The 10,536-nt window shown below is 42.7% G+C and overlaps 1 pseudogene; it reads right to left on the bottom strand.

Moving 5' to 3' along the window:
* Positions 1-4,524: 4,524 nt before the first annotated feature.
* On the bottom strand, positions 4,525-10,186 carry LOC124105237 (nuclear envelope pore membrane protein POM 121C-like; annotated as a pseudogene).
* Between the last annotated feature and the right edge of the window lie 350 nt (positions 10,187-10,536).

Here is a 10,536-nt window from a genome sequence, read left to right as displayed (position 1 = left end):
AAAGAGATGATTACTTTCACTGATATCAAGCAAAATTGTAAACAATTAATTATGCAAACTCAGTGTGCAAGGACCATGTCACTTTTTCTCATTATAATCCCAGTGCCAGAACCAAAGTAAATAGTCAAAAGTACTCATAGCATGAGTAAATATTTACATATCCTCCCAACACACACACACACACACACACACACAATTTTTATGTAACCTTCAAGAAGCCAAGGTTTTTGCCTGTCTTATTCTTTGTTATATTCTCAGAATTTGCCATAGTGCTTAGGACATAATAGATGTTCAGTAAATATTTACTGAAATTTTCATGGTCTTAGTTTATGGTATATTGCAACATCAAATATAAAATTTAATTTTATGAAGCATACAAAAAGTAAATTTTGTTTATATCAAAAGTTCACTAACTAATAATCTAAAGTTCATTAAGAAAAAGAGATGAATCAAAAGTCATGCCAAGCCTTTAAGTGATTTGTTAGTTACAGGTACCTATTTCTTTGGAGGCATAAGAAGGAATGAGTTCATACAATGGAGAGATAGAGATGAGATGAGATTGGGTTAGATGAGATAGTTTTATAAAAAGTTTATTTTGTTATATATTTAACTTGATTTCTTTTAACTCTGGGCACTATGCTTCTAAATTTTACATATGCAACAATATGAACATGCAATCTATTACTTCTATCTTATGCATAATATTCTATGTTGAGCATCTCCCACATTTTATTTATCCAGCTACACTTGTGGACCACTGTAAACATTGTCTCTATATTCTTCCATGAGCATGTTTTTACATGCCTCTATCAATCTATTTAGAATTCCTGTTACTCTAATGACCACCATTGCTGGATCAAATCGTATTGGTATACTTGTCTTGACTGCTTCCGTGACTACAGAATCTGAACTTACACTACATGACTACACAGTCTGAACTTACATTATCAGGGTGTGATAATTCTGTACCCCAAAATCTTGACCTATGCTTAGCATTATTCAGCTTTTTAATTCGGAGGATCTAATAGCAGCAGGGAATATTGCACTGAAGTTGTAAAATTCAAATTTTTTTACTAACAATTTTGAGCATCTCTTAATCTGTCTATAGATTTTTATTTTGTCATTAAATCTTTTCACATCACTTATCCCTTGTCCTGATATTACTGATTTTTCATGTTGAATGCATGACTTCTTAATTATTTGATATTCTAATTTCATTTCCTTTTGAACATTACAAAAATCTTTTTCACATGTGTCATTTATTAATTTTTCTATAACATCTTTTAGTGAACAAAAACTTCTAATTTAACCAAATTAAACCTTTAAAAAAATCTGTATATCTTAATGGGGTACATGTTAAAGTAATTCAATACAAGTATAAAATGTGTTGTCAACTGAATCAGGGTAATGAGGATTTCTGTGTCTTCAATCATTAATCATTTTTATGTTTGGAGAATTTTATCTTTTTTTCTAGTCATTTTGAAATATATTATAGGTTTCCTTGGCCAATAATTACCCTACTGCACTAAAAAATAGCCAAGAGTGATTCTATGGTTTTTGTGGAGCTTACTGAATTTCTTTCTGTCCTCCCTCCTCCTACCCTTTCTCATCTATAGAGCCACTATTCTGTTATAGTTCTATAAGGTTGATTTATTGGGTTCCATAAATGAGTGATAACATGTGGTATGCATCTGTGTTTGGCTGGTTTCACATTCAAAAAAATAAAATGGGTCAAAGGAAAACATCTTAAATGGGAAGATATTAAATTACTACAAGAAAACACAGGGAAGACACTTCAAGACATTGGTGTAGGCAATGATTTTTCAGATTAGACCCCAAAAATAGAGGTAATAAAAGTAAAAATACACAAATGGAATTACATCAAACTAAGAAGTTTTTGCACAGCAAAGGAAACAAGACAATGAGACAATCTACAAAATAGGAGAAAATATTTATAAATGGTATAACCAAAAAGGTGTTGACATTCAGAATTTTAAAGAACTCTAAGGAAATCCCAACTCTTTTGCAAAGAGAGACTACTGGTGTGTAGTGAGGCCTGGGGGTTTAGAACCACAGGTGGGATCCCAAAGCACTGCTTTCATTCTGAGGTCCCTTCTTGCCCCAGGGGAGTCACATTATGTATGCAGCCATAAAGCATACCTGCCTCCAACTCAGCAATTCTGGGCCAAAGCCTGGGGAGGAGGAAGAGCCTTCTCCCTGTTCTTGGTCTCCCTATGCTACTGTTTTTTCCATTTATTTTCCTGATGTATTGCTTCTTTTCTTGCCTTAAAGGATATCTTCTTCTAATCCTTGGGCAAATTTACTGGCCACTAATAAATATTCCTTAAATACCAGTTGGGTCATCCGGGGGTCCTTATTTCCCTACCTCTGCTGTGTCCTTCTTATCTGCCCTGTAGCAGAAATGTGGTAGTTACAGGTGATGATGGAACTTAGGCTACTGTACCCCAAGTCACAATTAGCCTTTGGGATCTGCCAACACACATTCACCCCGTGTCTCCCAAGCCACTAACACACTCCCCAGGGGTCCTTTCTGCTGTCACCACACATGCAGTCTAGCTCCTGTACCTCTGGGGAAGACAGTAGTTTGTTGGGAAATTTCCTCACCCACCTCTGTTAACCTAAGTGAAAGTCAGGGAGAAACTGAAGCTGAGTTTTTCACTCCCTGATCCATAGGGCATCCTGCACCTCTGGATTCTGGATTACAGACTAAGTCCAAGCCCATTCTTATGCCATAAAGGCCCCCAACCTGTATTCTTGGTACTTCTGTTTGTTTTTTGTACATTTTATTAGAAATGACTGTGAAATAGCCACTTAGACACTTTAGCTCTTCACTATGCAAATGTAAATAAATTGTAATATTGGAACTCTTTTATTTTAATGCAAGAATGAAGGATGAGCCTGTCTGATTTCTGCTGCACATTATTAAAAGTTTTATCTATAGAATAAAAAAAGGAACTCTAAGATCACTAAAAACAAACAAAAAATCCAACCCAAAAAGGACTAATCAACTGAATACACAGTGCCCAGAATAATATATAAAAATGACTAATGAATACATTTTAAAAAATGCTCAATATCACTAAGCATCAGAGAAATGCAAATCAGTGATTTTATTTAAATACAAAAAAATTGTATTTTGTGAAAAAATGTTTACATATTTTATTCTAATTTGGACACACACATTCATATTTCTCCCAAAGAAGATGGGCATGGCAGCAAGGCTCTGGGCCCTGGGGAGTGTGGTTTTGGAACCAGGGGAGAAAAGGGAAGGGAAGGGCTGGAGAAGGCCCTGTTTGGGAAAAAACTAAGGTACAAGTTCAAGGAAGGGTTCATTGGCATAGTTTGGACATATGAGGGGGGAGTCACCTTGCCTAGTGAGGTCAGGGAGGTAGAAGATTAGTGGTGGAAGAGAAATGGTGGTAGGAAAGGGTCTTTGCTTCCCCAAGTCCCCATCCCCTGGGTTGCCATCCCTTAAAATCCAAACACCACTGGAAAACTCAGGCATCAGCAATGTGGCCCTCAAGTGGTGCCATTTTGATTAGGCAGGCCGGGAGACTTAAGACAGTTAAGTCCGGCACTACCAGCTTGCTGCCACACACACAATTTTTCCTCCAAACTCTATTCAAAGAGCAACAGACATGGGCTTCAAACAAAGTAATACAGGACAAGGTGTGGGGCATAAAATCTTGGAGGCAGACAATAGCCAGTGAAGCCAGAAGGTTGGAGAAGGCAGCTGAAAGCATGAGTTTTTCTCCTGGAGCATGGGTTTTGCTCATGGCTCTGCCAGACTAACAGTCTTGAGCCATAAAGCTTTATAGGGGCCAAACTGGAAGAGGGAGAAGGATAAAACTTCACTCAGACTTGGCAGGGTGAAAGGAGGCAGCAGGAGCATCACCTACCGGAGTCTCCAAGGTGAAGCTAAATTCAAGTTCATTTAAAAAGGAATAAATCCTACAGGGGAGTAAGGGACAAAGCAGCAAGCAATGGGGAAATAAGAGTCCCCAAAAGGGATGAGAGAAAGAGAAGCACTTCTCATACACTAACCAAGCATGTAAAGCCTAAAGATAATCCATTTTCCCCAGTCACACGAAATGTAACAGAGATTTAAGTGAGTGCAATTGCACACGCTCTGGCAAGGATGACTATAGGGGAAAAGGTGGGAAGCGAGGCCACCTGACTAAGTGACACACTAAAGGAGTCAGGGAAGTGAGCAGACAGTATTTACAATGTCTCTTTAGTTCTCTAGCCTCACCAGTGCAACTGTTCAAGTACAGGTACTGGGCTTTGGCCTTGCCCCGGCCTGCCCCGCCCAGATGTTCCCACTTCCTCCAGAAGGGAAAGGTCCCCAGGGCTGCTACCACTACCCTGGTGGCTGAAGCCAGAGATCTAGGGTAGTTCTGTTTTATAGCACAAAGAGTCAGAGACACTTCCTAGCAGGTGCTAAGGTCCAGATTTTGGCAAGAGCAGGGAAAAGGAAGACAGGGGCTATTTCTTGTGGATGTGCTACCTTTGGGCCTGCAGTGGAGGTGGAGTCCCTGGGATCTTGGATTCCATACTAAAGGAAAATAAAGGAGCTGCTGATCCAAAAGTCCTGACTCCAAAAAAGACTTGGGTGGGTATTGAGGAAGCCCCAAAGAAGAGGCTGCTGCCCACTGTGCAGAGTCCACCACTTGGAGTGCGCTGCCCAAAGGTAGGTGTGGAGGGGTGCCTTCAAACAAAGGTTTGCTCTGAGGTGTGCCAGCCACATTGAAGCTAAAGGATGTGCTATGGTTGGGTGTGCCCAGAGCATTCTGACTCAAGCCCTGTCCCCCAAAGCGGGTGGTGGTGCCTGTGGTATCACTGTGTCCAGCTCCAAAAGTGAATGCCCCAGATGTAGAGCTGGGTTCTGGGGCAGCCACACTGAGCCCGAAGCCCCCACTGGCAGCTGGGGTTGCCCATTCCCTGAACATGAAAGGGAACGGAGTTGAGTGTTCAAACACTGAGACACTGGAGCCACTGAAGGTGGTCTGGGTGGTAGCTCAGAGGTGGTGGCTGCACCAAAACTGCCATGGTGCTGCCAAAGGCTTGCTGCATGCTGCCAGGGGTGCCAAAGGCCATGGTTTTTAAGCCCAAAACTGACTGTGCTGAGCTGCCAAAAGCCAGGTGGGCAGGTGCTGATGCTGGCACTGCAGATGGGACAGGGGTCATGTAGTTCCCAAAAGTGAACAAGCTGCCAAAGTTTGGGGCAAGACCTAGCTTGGAGGACTTCTGTTGCTGCCCATCCGCAGCCTTGAATATGGGCTAGGGGTGACGGGGTGGTTGATGGGTATGCTGGGACCAATATCTCTAATGAACCTAGATGCAAAAATCCTCAATAAAATTCTGACTAATTAGATACAAAAACACATCAAAAAAAATTATGCACCATGATCAAGTAGGATTCATCCTTGGGATGCAAGGCTGGTTCAATATACAGAAATCAATAGATGTTATTCACCACATCAATAGACTTAAAGAAAAGAACCATATGATCATCTCGATAGATGCAGAAAAAGCATTCGACAAAGTACAGCATCCCTTTATGTTCAAAACACTAGAAAAACTAGGGATAACAGGAACTTACCTCAACATTGTAAAAGCTATCTATGCTAAGCCTCAGGCTAGCATCATTCTGAATGGAGAAAAATTGAAGGCATTCCCTCTAAAATCTGGAACAAGACAGGGATGCCCTCTATCACCACTTCTATTCAATATAGTTCTCGAAATACTGGCCAGAGCAATTAGACAGACGAAAGAAATTAAAGGCATAAAAATAGGAAAAGAAGAACTTAAATTATCATTATTTGCAATTGACATGATTCTATACCTAGAAGACCCAAAAGGGTCTACAAAGAAACTACTAGAACTAATAAATGAATTCAGCAAAGTGGCAGGATATAAAATCAACACGCATAAATCAAAGGCATTTCTGTATATCAGTGACAAAACTTCTGAAATGGAAATGAGGAAAAACACCCCATTCACAATATCCTCCAAAAAAAAAAAAAATAACAAAAAAACTTGGGAATCAACCTAACAAAAGAGGTGAAAGATTTATAGAATGAAAACTACAGAACCCTAAAGAGAGAAATAGAAGAAGATCTTAGAAGATGGAAAAATATACGCTGTTCATGGATAGGCAGAACTAACATCATCAAAATGGCAATATTACCAAAAGTTCTCTATAGGTTTAATGCAATGCCAATCAAAATCCCAATGGCATTTCTTGTAGAAATAGATAAAGCAATCATGAAATTCATATGGAAAAATAAAAGACCCAGAATAGCAAGAGCAACTCTAAGCAGGAAGTGTGAATCAGGCGGTATAGCAATACCAGATTTCAAACTATACTACAGAGCAATAGTAACAAAAACAGCATGGTACTGGTACCAAAACAGGCGGGTGGACCAATGGTACAGAATAGAGGACACAGAGACCAATCCACAAAATTACAACTATCTTATATTAGATAAAGGGGCTAAAAGCATGCAATGGAGGAAGGATAGTATCTTCAACAAATGGTGCTGGGAAAACTGGAAATCCATATGCAACAAAATGAAACTGAATCCCCTTCTCTCGCTATGCACAAAAGTTAACTCAAAATGGATCAAGGAGCTTGATATCAAATCAGAGACTCTGCGTCTGATAGAAGAAAAAGTTGGCTCCGATCTACATATTGTGGGGTTGGGCTCCAAATTCCTCAATAGGACACCCATAGCACAAGAGTTAATAACAGGAATAAACAAATGGGACTTACTTAAACTAAAAAGTTTTTTTCTCAGCAAAAGAAACAATAAGAGAGGTAAATAGGGAGCCTACATCCTAGGAACAAATTTTTACCCCTCACACTTCAGATAGAGCCCTAATATCCAGAGTATACAAAGAACTCAAAAAATTAAACAATAAGATAACAATAACCCAATCAACAAATGGGCCAAGTACCTGAACAGACACTTCTCAGAGGAGGACATACAATCAATCAACAAGTACATGAAAAAATGCTCACCATATCTAGCAGTCAGAGAAATGCAAATCAAAACCACCCTAAGGTACCATTTAACTCCAGTAAGATTGGCAGCCATTAGGAAGTCAAACAACAACAAGTGCTGGCAAGGATGTGGGGAAAAGGGTACACTTATACATTGCTGGTGGGACTGCAAATTGGTGCGGCCACTTTGGAAAGCAGTATGGAGATTCCTTGGAAAGCTGGGAATGGAACCACCATTTGACCCAGCTATTCCCCTTCTTGGACTATTCCCTAAAGACCTTAAAAGAGCGTACTATAGGGATACTGCTACAAGGATGTTCATAGCAGCACAATTCACAATAGTTAGACTGTGGAACCAACCTAGATGCCCTTCAATAGATGAATGGATAAAAAAAAATGTGGCATTTATACACAATGGAGTACTACTCAGCACTAAAAAATGACAAAATCATGGCATTTGCAGGGAAATGGATGGCACTAGAGCAGATTATGCTAAGTGAAGCTAGCCAATCCCTAGAAAACAAATGCCAAATGTCATCTTTGATATAAGGAGAGCAACTAAGAACAGAGCAGGGAGGAAGAGCATGAAAAGAGATCACCATTAAACAGGGACAAGAGGGGGAAGGGAAAGGGAGAGAGAAGGGAAAATGCATCATAATGGAAGGAGACCCTCATTTTTATACAAAATTAATTATAAGAGGAAGTGAGGGGAAAGGAAAAAAAACAAGAGAGAGAAATGAATTACAGTAGATGGGGTAGAGAGAGAAGATGGGAGGGGAGGGGAGGGGGGATAGTAGAGGATAGGAAAGGCAGCAGAATACAACATACACTAGTATGGCAGTATGTAAAAAAGTGGATGTGTAACCGATGTGATTCTGCAATATGTATATGGGGTAAAAATGGGAGTTCATAATCCGCTTGAATCAAATTATGAAATATTATATGTCAAAAGGTTTGTAATGTTCTGAACAACTAATAATAATAATAATAATAATAATAATAATAATAAAGAAACTAAGGCAAAGATAAAAAAAGACCTAGCTTGGAGGACTTCTGTTGCTGCCCATCCGCAGCCTTGAATATGGGCTAGGGGGGAAGGGGTGGTTGATGGGTATGCTGGGACATGGGGCTTGGCATTCCAGACAAAGGGAATATTGAATGCAGGAGTGGTCAGTGGTCGTGTTATTGAAAGTCAGTGTGGGCTGGTTGGTGGTGGCTGGGACTGAGCTTGCCAGGGAGCTGCTAAAGCCACTGAAGTAATCAGTGCTGCTGCTGTTGCTCCTGCTGCTACTGCTGAAGCAAGCACTCTCAACAGCACAAGACAGGGACTGGCCAAAGGTGGTGACTGCTGTGGACATTGGCATGGGAGGATTGCCAAACTGGAATATAGAGCCCATGGCTGAGGAAAAACTGGCAGCAGAGGCAGGGGACACCTCAAAGGGGAAGAGTTGAGAGGTAGGAGCCTGCCAGTCATTCTGCTCCCAGTGCTGGCCACACTGCTGACCCCAAAGCAAAAAGCAGGTTTGGAAGCAGAGTTTGTGAACTCACTGGCAGCGGTGGCAGAAGCCATGGCAGAGGTGGCTGTGGCCAGGCCAGAAAAGAGACAAGCAGCTAGGGCTATATTAGCAGTCGCAGCAGTTGTTCGCTTGAAGGAAAAGGGAGAAGGCAAGGGTACAGCATGGGTGGCTCCAGGTCACCAAAGATGGGCTTAAAAGTTGGGATGGCAGTGTTGGTCATTCTGGGGAAGATGGAGTTGGAAGAAGCATGGCTGTGATGAAGGAGCAGAATGGTAAGGGGTCTTTGCTCTGGCTCTAACTTTTAGGTAGTGTCACAAAAATGGGTTTGAACAGGGGAGAATCTGAAGACATAGCTGGGGAGGCCAGAGAAGGATCAGAGGGCAGCTGATGGACATGCCAAACAGCATGACTTGCTTGGGGGTAGAGGACAGGGCAGGAACCCCCCTCTCTTTGGCAGATGTATGGGCTTGAAGGGATGGAGGTGACTTAGTGTCAGCGGCAGGTGCTGTGAAGGAAGCAGGGGCCAGCCCCAAGAAAGTGGCTGGTGATGAAGATCCAAGAGAGGCCAAAAGGCTGGGTGTCTTCAGAGATGAAGGGGCCATGGTGGTTGCCATTCCATCAGATTCTGGGAGGGATGGCCTGAGGGACTCTGCATCTTCTTTAGGCTTGTGGTTGGTACCTGAGGCTGGAGGGGACGATTCTGAGGAAGTAGTATACACAGCAGGCAGGGTGAAAGTGAAAGAAGTCTGAGTGGCCGGTGGGTTCTCATTGATGGAGGTTGGAGGAACATCAGCCTGTCCTCCAAGACCTTGCTGAACCACTGGAGCGAAGCTTTCTTTTCTAGGTCAAGGTCCTCAGCAGTGAGTGAATAACCAAGCTGAGGAGATAGAGGCAAGGTCAGCTGTTCCGCTCATCTAGAAGGTAGCAGCCGGACCTTCTGTTTCTACTGTCTAGAGCTGCCAGGTGTAGATGGGGAAGTCCATGAGCTCTATTGCTTCCGAGGGGTTATGTCTACAACCCTCTCTCCCTGGGACTCCTTCTCTGCCACCAGTGGAGTCCAGGAACTGGAATGCTGACATGGCTCCTCTTGTTTTCTTGGCTGGCTTCTCCAAGTGTCTGGGAGCAGGAGGAAGCTGGGCTAGAGAAGGGGGAGAAAGTGGAACCACTCCTCTTCTAGATCTGTAAGATGCCTAGGGAAGAACTATAGGAACATTGGGGGTGGAGCTAAGAATGCCACCTGTACACAAGCTTGTCAGGGAGACCACAGAAGAGGTGCAAGTGATTGGTTGTTCAAGTGGTGTTCTGAGCTCTGGGAAGTAAGACCTCTCTTTAGAGACCCAGGCTTAGGCTCAAAAGAAGCAGGGACTCCATTGGTCCCCAGGAGCTCAAAAAATGAACACCCACTCCCACTGCTATCAGATTTGCCTTCTCTGACCACCAATAAATATTTGGTTTTCCTCTTCCACAATCCTATTCTTCCTCTCTTTGAGGACGTTCAGTTACAGTCTCCCTCCCAGCACATGGGTCTGGACATTACTTAATGGTGAGGGCAGTGTTGCATTATTAACCGCTCTGGTATTGGAAAATGAGTTAGCTTGCAATCTGGAGGGGCCATCTTCACCTTGACTGGGTTACACACCATCTGTGAGTTCCCAGGAGAGAGGTCAGTCTTCTTGTGACAACGACTCTAGTATACTGTGGGCAGTACTCCTAGCAAGGAATATTGGCCCTGCTGGATTGGATAGCTTCCTCAAGGGGTTATTTTACAAAGGCATCGGATAAATTCCCACCATCCCAGTGCGAAGGCCTACTGGAGGATCAGAGGAGAGGAGTCAGGGTTAAGCCTGCTGGACCCACTGGGCCGTGGGCAGCGAGGAGCAGGCGGGCAGGTGGCAACCGGGCGCTTCAACAGGTGTGGCTGCAGACTGCTGAGGGCCAGGCTTGCCCTGGTTGCTGCCTATGAGGAGCAGTTTGGCGGGGTCGGGTCGTTGG

This window comes from Marmota monax, unplaced genomic scaffold (assembly GCF_021218885.2).
Source record: "Marmota monax isolate L192 unplaced genomic scaffold, Marmota_monax_Labrador192_F-V1.1 WCK01_AAM20220418_F8-fsc00104, whole genome shotgun sequence".
Taxonomy (NCBI): Eukaryota; Metazoa; Chordata; class Mammalia; order Rodentia; family Sciuridae; genus Marmota; species Marmota monax.
The sequence above is the reverse complement of the archived record's forward strand: the minus strand, read 5'-3'. Positions and strand labels throughout refer to the sequence as shown.